Source organism: Pongo abelii, chromosome 6 (assembly GCF_028885655.2).
Source record: "Pongo abelii isolate AG06213 chromosome 6, NHGRI_mPonAbe1-v2.0_pri, whole genome shotgun sequence".
NCBI lineage: Eukaryota > Metazoa > Chordata > Mammalia > Primates > Hominidae > Pongo > Pongo abelii.
In genome coordinates, this window is record NC_071991.2 from 97794443 (window position 1) to 97808225 (window position 13783).

Sequence of the window (13783 nt, forward strand, 5' to 3'; positions counted from 1 at the left end):
GGGACTACAGGTGCCCGCCACCACACCCAGCTAATTTTTTGTATTTTTGGTAGAGACGGGGTTTCACTGTGTTAGTTAGGATGGCCTCGATCTCCTGACCTTGTGATCTGCCCACCTCGGCCTCCCAAAGTGCTGGGATTACAGGTGTGAGCCACTGCGCCCAGCCCTGACCTTTAGGCTTCTATATATACGTAAGTGTGGAGTTCAAAACCAAATATATATCCTCTACTGACTAGTAAAATGGATAGTCCCTTAGTGGTGTTTGTATTCTAATGTAGCATCTGCAGTAAATGAAGATATATTTATTCTTCTGAGGTGACTTTTTCTCTTCCATACCCTCATATTCAGTTAGTCACCAGGTTCTGTGAGTTCTACCTCTGAAAAGCATCTGGGACCTTTAGTCTCTTCTACCACTAGCCTACTCAAGCCTTCTTAAGCATTTTTTGCTTGAACTGTTGTCTGTATTGGATATGCCTAGGTGTGTCTGTCCTGCCTGTGGTCTTCTCAGAAAATCTTTGCCCAGAGTTCCTGCAAAGTGAACGTGAGACACTCTGGGTATAACTGATGAGATCAGTGGCAAACTAAGGAAATCAGCCCAACCAATCCAATCTTTGCCCACTGACATGAGAATTGACAAGGCAACATGGCCTTGGAGATAACAGCATGCAAGAAAATAAAGCTGGTTCAGGATAAGAGACAGAAGAATCAAAGAAGTAAATTATACAGCCACTGAGAGAGAGAAAATTCTTGGTTTTTAGTGGCTTCTTAGCCCCAGTTCCTGTGGGCTTCTTATAGCATTACTGTGTTTCCTATGTTTATGATATTGCCTTTTGTAGCATGAGTACTCCTTTACTTGAGCTAGCTGAATTCTGTTGTTTCACCCAAATATCCTCTACAACAGCTTCTAGATAGTCTTTTTTCTGTCTTGCCTCTCTCCAAACCAATGATTACCAACCTCGGCTGCATTGGAACCACCTTAGAAGATTAAACTCAACAATGTTTCTGGGTTCTATCCCCAGATGTTCTGATTTAAGTAATTTAGAGGTGGCCTGCATTTGATTGGTTAAAATCTCTACAGGTGATTCCAGTACTCAGCAAACATTACAAAACCAGTGTTTCCAGAAATTTTATGATAATAATAATTGCCTGGGATACTGCTTAAAAATAGATATTCTTGGACTTCTCTAGATTTGGAGTGGAACCCAGTGATATATATATTTACTATAACTTGCAGGTAATTCTTATAATTAGGAAAGTTTGGAAAACACTCCTGTCATCTGCCCTTCACCTTGCTGCTAAAATAATCTTTGTAAAACATATAATTGTCTAGCCAAAGAACTTTAAATAACTTGCCATTGCATCTCAGATGAAGCACAAATTCCTGGGCAGAACATTTAAGATCACTCTCAGCCCTTTAGGTTTGTTCATGTTCTTTGTGTCTCTGCCTGAAAACCCCCTGCCTTTGCTTTCTTACCTGGAAAACTGACACATACTTAAAGGTTCAGTTCAAGGGTCACCTATTCTATGTGACTGTCCTGCCTCACCTTAAGGAGAATTTTTCTTCTTTTTCTGACACTCCATAGCACTTTCTACCAACATCTATTACATGTTAAGGGGTACATGTTTTGAGTTTCTGAAAAACGCTCTGTTTTCTTTTTCTTGTACCCCTCAGTGCTTAGTATGGTGCCTAGCACAAAAGAAGTGCTCAATGAACATTAGTTGAATAAATGAGTGCATTAGTAAAGATTTATTCTACCTTCTGTCAGCACTTCAGTTTGTTCCTTGAGTAATGGAAGGCATTTTGAAAAGTTAGCTAGCGTTATTTGCTATACTGTTTTTTGCCAATTTATATCAATCTTTTTTCTTTTTTTGCACTGGCCTGTCTTTGGTAAGTTTTAATAGGGCTCTTTAAATCATGATCTTTCTATTTTTAATAGAAAATATGTGCAGTCCATATTCCATGTTCATCAAGTCTCTGTTAGAATAGCTTGGAGCCTGAAAGTTGTGTCTGTATTGGATATGCTTAAGTGTGTCTGTCCTGCCTGTGGTCTTCTCAGAAAATACACTAGTGTTAGGGTTAAAGCTCACAAATTATCTGATCTAAGGTAATATGTCTTTCTCACTCTCTGTCCTTGCCAACATTTTGCACATTCAAGGAAAGCAACTCCATGGCCAAAAGAACAAAAGCCAGCGGGTGAAGTGGGGAAAACAAACAAAACAAAACTCTGAATAAATGCAAAATGAAAACAGCCAATGCTAGAGGGAAAAAAGAAAAGGTGAAAGAACAGCAGATTTGGTTATTAGAAGCTATAAAGTGAAATCCTTTATGATTTTTTGCTGTAACATTTTAGGTCTTTCCAAATTTGCCTAAGCCGACTTACTTTTCGAGGGAAGATTTTTTTATTGTCCAATGTTTTGGTGCCAATTTTTGTAGCACAAACTGAAGCTAAATTTGCAGCCAGTTAGCATATAATTTATTTTAAAAGCTTAAATGGGATCTTTTCCATGCAAGGTAAAGCTTTGCAAATACGAAGCCAGCAAGAACAGTGAATAGTTCTTACTCATTTTAGGTGTTGATGGAGGGGACTGGGTGTATTTCAGCTGGAGTCCTCAGTCCCAGCAGCAGATGCAACACTCTTCCGACATCATTCTGGAAAGAGGGAGAGGCTGTTTGTGTAAGAGTTTGAAATGTTATCTTTTGTGGCAAGGATAATGTGATTCTATGTCAGCTCTTCCTCTATTTTCCTCTTTTGCTGAGGCACCAGTATTATCATGCTCCTGAATTAAGAATCCATGGATAGAACACCGAATGCCAAATAAGAGTTTTCTTCTGATCCTTGTTGGTCTTCATTCTAATAACTTATCACTTAGCCTTACAAAGTACTTTTTATCTGAGTGTTCAAAAAAATTACTGATTCTTTGACCATTGAAAGAAAATGGATATTATCTCATTTTTCTTTACAGTATTCCTAACAGCAGATTACATATCTTTTCTATTCAGTGGTAGAGATAGAAGAGATCGTCTCCACTGGATATTAAAAACTTTGCAGCAGAGGAGAAGATGGTGTCAAATTTACTCTTTAGGGCCTAGGTCCATAGACTATAAATGTATCTTCAATACTATACTAGGTTAGCACAAGGTTTTCCAGTTGTTTCTGTCTCTGGGGTGCTGTGTGGTCTTAGCTGTCTGGACACCCTTCGCTACTAGGCTTGCTTGACTGGGTTGCAAGAAGAGGATACTTGCTTTATTTATTACATTTATTTTCTATTTAAGACAGAGACACTGAAACAGAGAAGGGAAAAATTATTTGTCTCAGAGCAAAACGTTACTCATTATTGAATCTAGATCCATAATAGCAAACTATTGATTTCTACCTATGCTATGTGCTTTGGTGTTTTTGTCACTTATTTTTTTTTCCTCTCACATTATTATTTTTATTGTCTTTTACAATGGTCCTTAACTTCAAGATAAGTTTAAATGGATGTCAAAGAAAAGACCAATTCAAAAAAGTGTGTAAGTAATAAAATGACTGATTCTTTGACCCTTGAAAGGAAAAGAAACAGTCATGCTTACAAGTTTAAAAGAATTGTTCAGTTGGATGATTCTGAAAGGATGCAGCCTTGTTATTAACACTGAAAAGTTTAATTACATTTCGTTATACTATACTAGCTTCTCTTAATTGCTAAAAGGGGACTATGAAAGCAAAAACAAAAATGCTTAATCTCTAGGAGCTAGATTTTCCTCGCTGCTTTGTAATGTAAATGTGCCTGTGTGTATATTAAAATTCACACACTCCATCCATCTCACTGGCTTTTAATGGAGGGGTCACCTGACTTCACCTAGAGCCGCCCCCCTCCCTTTCCCAGAGGAAACCCAAAAGTGAGAGACAGGCGCGTAGATAACACAGGTTCTTGTGCTGAGAGATGTAAATGCCCCTGACTGACCGGGAAGCGAGCAAGGTTGCTGGTGGGGGTTGGGGAAAGGGAAACGGAGGGAGAGAGCATAAGCGAGAGAGGGGAGAAGGAGAGAGAGGGAGAGGGAGAGAGGGAGAGGCAGAGGGAGACAGAGAGAGAGAGAGAAGTGCTGCATGCTTCATCTTTGAGAGGAGGGAAAACAAAAGAGCTCAGCGGCAGTTTTGTGTTGCTGTGTCTGGCTTAAAGAGGAAAATTCTAGACATCCATGTTGAAAAATCAAAGCTCAGCTGAGACTACTTCTATCAAGAAAATTATTTTTATCTGCGAATGGGTTGGATCAGTACAGGTGGTTTGAGAAGACACTGACTGAGGACCATGGAAAGGTGGGAGAGGACGTGCGGCTTCTCTGCTTCCTTTGAACAGAGCTCTAGGTTAGTAAGCTGAAACTGACCCGGGTCTGGCTTAAATATCTGTATGTGCATATGTGTGTGTGTTCTATTTATAGCCTCCAAACCCTTCTGCTCCTCAACCCCTGGGGAAGGCAGTGCCATTTTCCACCAGATGTGAACCTAAACTTGATTCGACTCTCACTTCATTTGCCAAATGCCTCTCATTTGTTTGCGGAGCTTTTGTTTAATACAGCCAGTGGAGAGCCATCATGATGTCTCCTTCTGAGTCAGAATGTGTGTTTCAGCCTTAGATTGTCAGGTGGCTGTTTGGAGAACAGTTAGCGTTTTGCTCCAGAAAGCTGCAAATGCATGATTAGGTTATTGTGAAATGTAAACAGCAAATATCTGCTGACTTGGCATTTCTTCTAATGTCAGAATAATTCAGAGAACCAAGTGCATTTGCCTTATCTTTATTTCCCATGTAATTGACTTCAAATATAATAAGTTTGAAATGGCACCCCATCAACAAAGACACACACCAGGTATTCTTCCAGCAGAGTGTGTTTTACCTCCTATTGGAGCCAAAGCTTAAAAAATTAATTTTATGGGGACCTGGTTTGGGGAAAAAAATACAATGTGTTGTAATTAAAATAGGTTTAAAGCCTTTTTTACAACCAGTGGGTACAGATGTGTGTAAAACAAACACATAATTTCTCTTGTTTCTTGCCGTGCAGATAGAGTGTCTTTTGTTCCAGTGTGTGTATTTTCCTGTGTTTTTACAAAGAAAGCATTGCTTGTGCTTTCCGTGATAGCAAGAGGCTTGTATGCCAATTTGCCATTGTGCCCTGGTCAAGAATCTGCTCTATTCTGAAGTAAACTGCCCAGAGGTATTAGTCAAGAACGTGGAGAAGGGTGGGGAGTAGGAAGAGTGCTTTTTTCTCTTCCTCTTTTTTTCCCCCTTTGACTCAGAAGTGTCTAATTCACATGATGTTAAGAGGAAATGGGGGGAAGCATTTAGTTCTGAATAGGATGCAATTCGGTGCCATGCAGTTACCACAGACAATAACAAGAAGATGCTCGGAGCTGAGGGAATCATATTTGTAATGGGGACTCTTTAAGAAAATGTTCTGTGAGGGTAACTGGCTGGGTCCCTTTGGACCAAATTAAGATGCGCTCTGGCAGTGCACTAGCAGCTGTGAGCTGACATTTTCTTGTGAACCTAGTGAAAAATGGCTCCATATCTCTGTCTCGTCCTGAGGAGATGGTCTTTGAGTAGTGGAGCCTTTCCTCAGCATTGTGATTTGCTCTGATCTCTGTTTTCTGATGGGGACGGACTGACTTGTGGTTCCTTTCAGTTCGCCTGCCTTTTTAAATCTCAGCTTGAATGGGGAGTGGGTGGTGACGGTTTTACTTCAGTACAAACTACCCAGAGCAAAGCTTGCAGAAGATATCTTTCTGGCAATCATAGATTTCCATTTTTAAAAGGGTAGATTACATATATTTTTGGACGTGATCTAAAGCACTTTGTTGTTCAGTGGGCTCATAAACAATTTAAGGAAAGACCCATGCATGTGTGGCAGCTTACATTTGGACTTTTGGGAGGGCTGACAGGTTAAAAAAAAAAAATAGATATTTGCTTGTATCATCCATCTCTGAAAGTAAAAAGCTGTGTTTTTGTATCTTATCATGTTTTCCCTTTTTAGAATTGTGATCCATTGTGCAAGAAAAAAGATGTGTCCCCATGCTAGAATGCAGGGAGGGAATGTACTACTGTCCTGTACTACACATGTGCTTATTAAAGAATTCCTGTACTGAGCAGGGAGTGGAGGTGCTACAGCAGCCACACTGTTCCTTTATTTAGGCTTTGGTTTGTGAAAGCTCCAGCCAGCAGAGGCAGGATGCGCTTTAGCAGAGAGCTATGTGTTTGAGGGACTGATTAAGAGCATGTGTTGTTTGGGGGTGTGCGAAATCGGTTCTCTATTGTATAGCATTTTAGGATGATTGTGTGAGTACAGAGCAGGTTTATATCTTAGGCAAGAGGTACAGTGTTGAGGCACTATCCACTAGAGAGGGGAGCATGAGGATGCAAAATAGTGCAGTAGTATGTGCATTGTGCAGAAAAAAATAATAATTCTTTAAATTTTATGCTAGTTCCCAAATTATAGAAATTTGGAAACACTTCAAATCCTTCCTGCAAAATGACATGGAGTCATCTCCACACTAGGACAAGAAAGACTTGAGTACAATACTTTTAACAACATGGAAACAGTTTCGTAAGTGTTTTAGGTGTAATAATATTTGCTCCACTGAAGGGTAACCCTCCAGGAGTTTTCATCATGAGCACCTTCCCATAGGCTGAGAATTAGAGCACAGGTTTTCTTGGTGTCTGTTTAGAATAATTTTGATAAAGCTAAGACCTTACAGAGGCAATAAGATTTGCCTCTTTAGTAGAACAATGGAAATGGAACTTTAATACAGCATGTAGATCTGATTGCTGCTTTTATACATGTAGACAGTCTGACTATGGTACATGGTATGCTTTGGGGAAATTGATGCAATTATAGTAAAACAGCAAACAAAACAATAGGTGAGGTGATATAATGAAAACATGGATCTCAAAGTTCCTAAGAGGATTACCAGGTCACCCTTAAATATTGTTAATGACTACAGGTGAGGTGGTTTTACCCAGAGAAATTTCAGATGTTCAGAATTAGAGGACCATGTTTGTAAAGCTAAGAGCAGAGTTTGCTGGCTCTTGGAGAAGCTGGATGGCACTCATATTTAAACCAGATAATGTGTACGTATAAAAGAATCACAATCTTAGAAACTTCCCACCAATGGAATTTTGTTTTAAAAGTTGCAAAATAACTAAAATGTAGAAAATAGTTCACAGCTCAGAAACCATCAAGGGAGAAATGAGAACATCCAGAAATAACAAAATTTTTGCAGTGAGATTTATGTGCTACCTGAACAACATTTAAGATGCCAATGAGTTCTTAATGAGAGCTAAAAAAGAAAAATTCACATTTTGAAATAAATGTCTGTATTCCTATATTCCTATAGCTTTGAGCTTGGAAAACAGAAAATTTCCCAAGAATAAATTAGTTATTCGTAAGATGCCTGTGGCATGTAAAAGAAAACTTCATAAAACAATTAAGTTTCAGGCAAACATGTTTTACTCTAACTGAATTCTTCTTGAAACATTTTTAATCACAAAGCTACTAACTTTCTGAGAATATCTTAAGTAGTAATGGCCTGCTTTCTGACATCCATTTACTCTATCACTTTAGAACCCTACTACCTTAAACTCTCTTTTCAATTTTTAAAAGCCTTGTTAGGTGACAACATGACATTAAATAAGCAGATATGATAAAAGACTGAGCTTAAAACACTTTTATGTTCAATTTCAGGAACATTCTTCTTCTACTGTCTGCAATCAGCTTTTGCTCTTAGTCACACAGCTTGTGGCACTCTTTCTAAGATCTCATCTGCTTACTCTGAAGATAACAGAATTTTAATTGTAAAAAAAAAAAAAAAAAAGTGTGTTGCCTTTTTGACTGCATTAAGTGTACCTTAACAAAGGTTAGAACTTTGTTATAGGCTGGGTGCGGTGGCTCACGCCTGTAATCCCGGCACTTTGGAAGGCTGAGGCAGGCGGATCACAAGGTTAGGAGTTCGAAACCAGCCTGGCCAACATGGTGAAACCCGTCTCTATTGAAAATACAAAACAATTAGCCAGGTGTGGTGGTGGGCACCTGTAATCCCAGCTACTCGGGAGGCTGAGGCAGGAGAATTGCTTGAACCTGGGAGGCAGAGGTGGCAGTGAGCTGAGATTGTGCCATTGCACTCCAGCCTGGGCAAGGAGAGCAAGACTCCGTCTCAAAAAAAAAAAAAAAAAAAAAGAACTTTGTTATAATGTGAATTCTCAATGTAAGCATTTCACAGATATCAGAGGTTAAAGTATACATGTACTGTACATTTCAAGCATGTCAAGACCTATAAAATATACAAAGTCAACAGTAGGACAGTTAGTTTTTTTCCCTAGTTCTCATCACAAGGATGGCTTTCTGTCACATAAGCCTGCTTTCCAGAAGCAGTGCATTATTCTGTTTTCTCCTACAGATTCTTTACTCATTCTCCCTAGGCACACTAAGAATACATCAAATTCAATAAGTGTGATGATATAAAAAGTGTCCTTAATTGGTGTTTGAAAATTTAGGTGATATTCACCATGTGGAGGAACACAGTTAGAATAGTTGCTTTTTCTCTTTAAATCAGTAAAGTAAGTCAAACTTCAGAGTGTTTAAGGAAACGAACAATACTGTGTACTGTCAAGTAAGAGGCTCATTGCCAGCCGGTTAGCCAATGGAGGAGAAGACACAAGCTTAACTGATGACTCCAGTTGAAGCATTGTAGCTCAGGAATTTCCCACATTAATAGGACCTCAGCTAAAATTCCAGAGCCAGCTACTTAACTTGTTCACCTTTTTGCCATCTGGGGCTGGGGGAGGAAATAATATATTAAATAAGAGATCACTTTTGCTATAAGACAATCTCTCTAATAGACCAGTCCTGCAAGCAGTTCAGGCATCTTTAAGATCCTCTCAGTCTGAAGTTTCTATCTTTCTCCACGAAGCAACAAATCTCAGGTAACTTTGGAAGCCACTCAAAGATTTGTTCTAAAACTTTGGATTGATCTTGCCAAGCACTGCCCACAAAAGCACAAACCTGGCCGAATAAGAAAGGCACAGGGATGAGGGCTTTCTCTGGTCTGTAGCAGAAAACCGAACCCTCTGGGTTATTTCACTCAAAGGGCCACAAAAGCTCAGATGCCGAGCTAAGGAACTGCTGGCCAAGTGTGGGAGGATTCTTGATCTTGGATTCGTACAGCTCTTTACGAAGAGCGTTTCTTTCAGATCTTAGAAAGCATCATATTTCCTTCTCTCTCAGGGCCTTAGCACATGCTGGTGTCTCTGCCAGAACACATTTCCACCCACTTTGCTTGCTCAGCCATTTAATTGGCTCTCTCTATAAAACGTGCTCCAGGTTCGTCATGCTTTTTCTTCATTACACTTATCAGGTGTTTTGGGGTTTTTTTCTATATTTAGTTTTATGTTAGTGTTATTACTTGATTAATGTCTTTGCCAGGAGGCAGGACCTTCTAAAGTGAGGGTCCAAATTCATTTTGCTCACAACCGTATCTATCTGTAGGACCTCAAATCATGTCAATTCAGATATAAGATATGCACTAGGGCCGGGCGTTATGGCTCATACCCGTAATCCCAGCACTTTGGGAGGCCGAGGCGGGCAGATCACAAGGTCAGGAGTTCGAGACCAGCCTGGCCAACATGGAGAAACCCCGTCTCTACTAAAAGTACAAAAATTAGCTGGGCATGGTAGTGGACACCTGTAATCCCAGCTACTCAGGAGGCTGAGGCAGGAGAATTGCTTGAACCCAGGAGGCAGAGGTTGCAGTGAGCCAAGATCACGCCACTGTACTCCAGCCTCATTGACAAGAGCGAGACTCTGTCTCAAAAACAAACAAAAAAGATGTGCACTAAACATTTGTTAAATGACTGGCTGAATGAATAAATGAATACTAAGGCACCAATATAGTGGGAAAAGATAGTGTAACTAGTTTGGCTCAACAAAGAGCAATTCTCTTCACTGGGTTGGCTAGTTTGGAAACCTAATAGGTGGATACACTAGGACAGTTCCAGGATCTCCCTTCTGTCAGGATTTTCCATGTAACAAATCACACTTGAGTGCTTGCTATTATGATATTTCAAAAAAGAACTTCACTGTCCATATCAACAAGTATTTAGAATCAGTCTGGCAAAATCATAGTCTGTCTTTCCCTCTCTGTTCCTCCTAAGGTACCTCTTTTCCTGAATCTCCCACTCTGATCATCCTTTAGTTCTTTGCATGTAGGCCCTTCTAGGTCTCATCCGAAGATGGCTATGCTTTGCTAACTAAGCTGGTAATAAGTTGTGAGGCCTGAAAACCCATCTAAGGTGTGAACTTTATTTGCATTTTGAGCAAAATTATCATGTAGTGGTTAGCACTCTGCTTATTAATATGGAGGCTGTGAGGCATAACATAGCACGAAGCTTGCCTGTAGGAAGCTATTTTCAGTTGTGGAGCTAAGACTTATAAAAAACAATTGGCAACTACTCTAAGAGTCTATGATCAAGAACTGTATTTGGCTGTACAGATTTTAATAAAACTAGAGCACAAAGGAAAGGATTTGTAAAGAGGTGGGATCTCAAGCAAACTATGACCAACAAGTGGCATCTGAATTGTCAGAGAGGAAGAATAACTGTTTAACATTTAGGGTGGGGGAAGAAAAACGTTAAATGGTCAATGGGACTTAGCACAAGCTGTGTTAAGATACTACTCACATTTCCTTTCCTAAGTATAAAAGGCAAAAATACCTTTTATTCACAAATTCATCGAGATTTTATTCATTTAAGTCATAACCTTGAGACCCTAGAAGTTAGGACAGTTAGCAATTATATTCCTGGACACTGGAATTCACTTCTCATTACACCTTGAAGTACTTAGTCTATCTCAGCATTTAAAACTAATCTCAAAGAAGTTTTCTGTCAGAGGTGCTTTTAAAGATTCTTTTAGCAATATTGATCACTTTAATTGAGGTTTATTGAAAGTGCCCAGTATAGCTCTCTTGTGGCTCATGTTCTATAAATATATCATCATCTTATTGATAGATAGTAGAATTCCCATTTCATTACAGTCAGCCTAACACTTTTTAGAAACCATAAGTTCACACCAGAGCATGAGGAGGAAGAAACATTCTTTTCCTCTGGTCTTCCAGTTGTCCTTAAACCACAGCACTTTGTAAGAATCATTTTAAATTATGTCCTTAGTAGTACTAAACCTGTTTCAGCCCTGTGTCTGGCTTGAAGGTTCTCTGTTGAAAACCCTGAAAAGAATAAACAAAACTCAGAAGCTGGAAAATAGCAAGCTGCATACATGTAAGAAAACAGTGAGAGAATTGAAATTAATTGATTTTGTAAGTAGGGCAGGTAACCTATAACTAGCTTTCTAGATAAATTATTGATACAGTTTCCATTTAAGTGGTTGGGTTTTAGGTTAGGTGCAAGAATTGTTAAAGCCTATGAAAAGTTATTAGTCTCATTTTTGGTACTTTCCTTATTTAGATGGAGATAATTGGACTTTTTAGGGTAATTCAGCGTATGTCTGTCTAAAGAGTGGGGTTTTGCTTAGGACTTCTTGCCAGCTATGTTACTATGATCATGCTTTGGGAGGAAGATTTTGCACACACAGTCCTTTAGGTGTTCTCACTGTTGTAAAAGAAAAGCCAGATTATATAAATCATCCCTTCAAGATATCATAGACAACCCCTTCCACACACCTGTGTGAATTACTCTTTCAGTATGTGCTAAGGTAAAGAAATACTTCAGAAAATAAAATATTTCTACCCCTATTTTATTTCAAATGTGAAAAGAAGCTGGGATTGGCTAGTAGTATATGAAAATCTGTTCTGTGTGGATCCCCAGGTTACAATAACTCAGTCTCATTGTGCATGCAAGCCTTTGTATGGTGCTGCAGGTGGTAACTTTTATTTCCTAATATATAGTTGCTACTCTGGGAATCATAAGTCTTTCTTTTATGATTGGTGCATTAGAGTTTAAGAAAAGTATTTGCTGTTCCATTTATCTAAGTCAGGAGCAAATAAATTGGTATTAAACTGTTACTATATCTATTAGTAGTACATATCCCCCGAACCTGAAAGAACACATTTAACCATGACCAGTGACTGGCAGGCCTTTGATAAAGTTATCAATTGTTCATTTCTCTTGTTTCTCTCTCCCCAAGCTATAGAATGCTCTATGTCTGAGATTGCCTGAATTAGGTTCTATTGAAGAAGGCTGGAAGTTTTTTCATACTTGTCTCAACAACCATTCTAGCCAGTGTACCAAACTAAACTGTGTTCTTTTATGCCCATGGGTATTTACACATTTTTTCACTGTCTGGAATGTTTTCTTCTAAGAGAATGCTAGTTATAGACACATGTGTTCTGTATCTTTGAAGGTCACTGCCTGGATAGTAATCCTAGGAAAAATGGGTGTGGTTCCCCAAAACTGTTCACACATATTCATACCACATAATTTATTATGCTTTTCTATTTACAATTCTGTTTCTCTCAGTAGCTATACTTTCCCAAGATGGAGTCATTTTCTTGATTATCTTCCTATGTCCATTACCTAACAGAGGCTGTAAGACATAGTTCATGTATATTTTAGTTATGATTTGAGATGATCCTCTTCTTGTTCACATAGCGAAAGGAAGAATGTAATGTGAGTTTTTGAAATTAAATGATTCAAAATTTCTATTTAGTTGTTTTTGGTTTGTTTTCTTTTTCTTTTCTTTGTTTTTTGTTTGTTTGTTTGCTTCGTTTTGGTGGAGTCTCACTCTGTTGCCCAGGCTGGAGTGCAGTGGTGCAATCTCAGCTCACTGCAACCTCCGCCTCCCAGGTTCAAGCAATTCTCTTGCCTCAGCCTCCTGAGTAACTGGGATTACAGGTGTGCGCACCACCACGGCTGGCTAATTTTGTATTTTTAGTAGGGATGCGGTTTTACCATGTTAGCCAGGATGGTCTTGAACTCCTGACCCCAGGTGATCTGCCTGCCTCATCCTCCCAAAGTGCTGGGATTACAGGTGCCAGCCACCATGCCTGGCCAAAAATCTCTACTTGTTTTAATCCAAAAATCTCTACTTGTTCTTGGCAGTCTCCATTTTACTGAAGCTGAAAACAAATGTTAATTATACTAGAAATCAGAAATATTTTTCTCTAAGAGACTATGAAGTATCAAATGTGAGCAATGAAAGAAAATTGGGCTAAATAATTTGATACAGGAAAAATTAATTCTGGATAGAGTCCATGCCTCATGTCAGTATTTTTTGCCCAAATTCGTGTGGAGAGCTCCTCACTGGTGCTCCTTCGTACTCCAGCCACTATTGCAATGAGGAGGTGAGGAGAGATGTCTTATCTTTGCCTGGAGCTTCACTGTTCCGTGCATGTGGCCTATAGCCCAGCATCAGCATTGCCTAAGAGGTTGTTACGAGCAGAATTTCGGGCCTCAACCTACCTTACAGAATCCGAATCTAGGCCAGGCATGGTGGCTCACACCTGTAATCCCAGCTCTTTGGGAGGCCAAGGTAAGTGGATCATCTAAGGTCAGGAGTTCGAGACCAGCATGGCTAACATGGTGAAACCCCGCCTCTACTAAAAATTAGCCAGGCATGATGATGGGCTCCTGTAATCTCAGCTACTCAGGAGGCTGAGGCAGGAGAATTGTTTGAACCCAGGAGGCAGAGGTTGCAGTGAGCTGAAATCACACCACAACACTCCAGCCTGCGGGACAGAGCAAGACTCTGTCTCAAAAAAAAAAAAAAAAAAAAAAAAAAAAATCAGAATCTACATATTTTAACAAG

General features: G+C 39.4%; 1 protein-coding gene across 8 annotated transcripts in view; it reads left to right on the forward strand.

Annotated features, from left to right (window-relative positions):
- The window catches only part of MAGI2 (membrane associated guanylate kinase, WW and PDZ domain containing 2), a 1490397-nt gene that overhangs the window by 706672 nt on the left and 769942 nt on the right, over positions 1-13783 (forward strand). Inside the window, exon 1 of one of the 8 annotated variants that reach the window (XM_063726098.1) lies at positions 3528-4346. The exons of the other annotated variants lie outside the window; for them this stretch is intronic. The gene's annotated coding sequence lies outside the window, so the exon portion shown is untranslated. Of the gene's footprint in view, positions 1-3527; positions 4347-13783 lie in introns of those variants that run through there. 8 annotated transcript variants of the gene reach the window in all.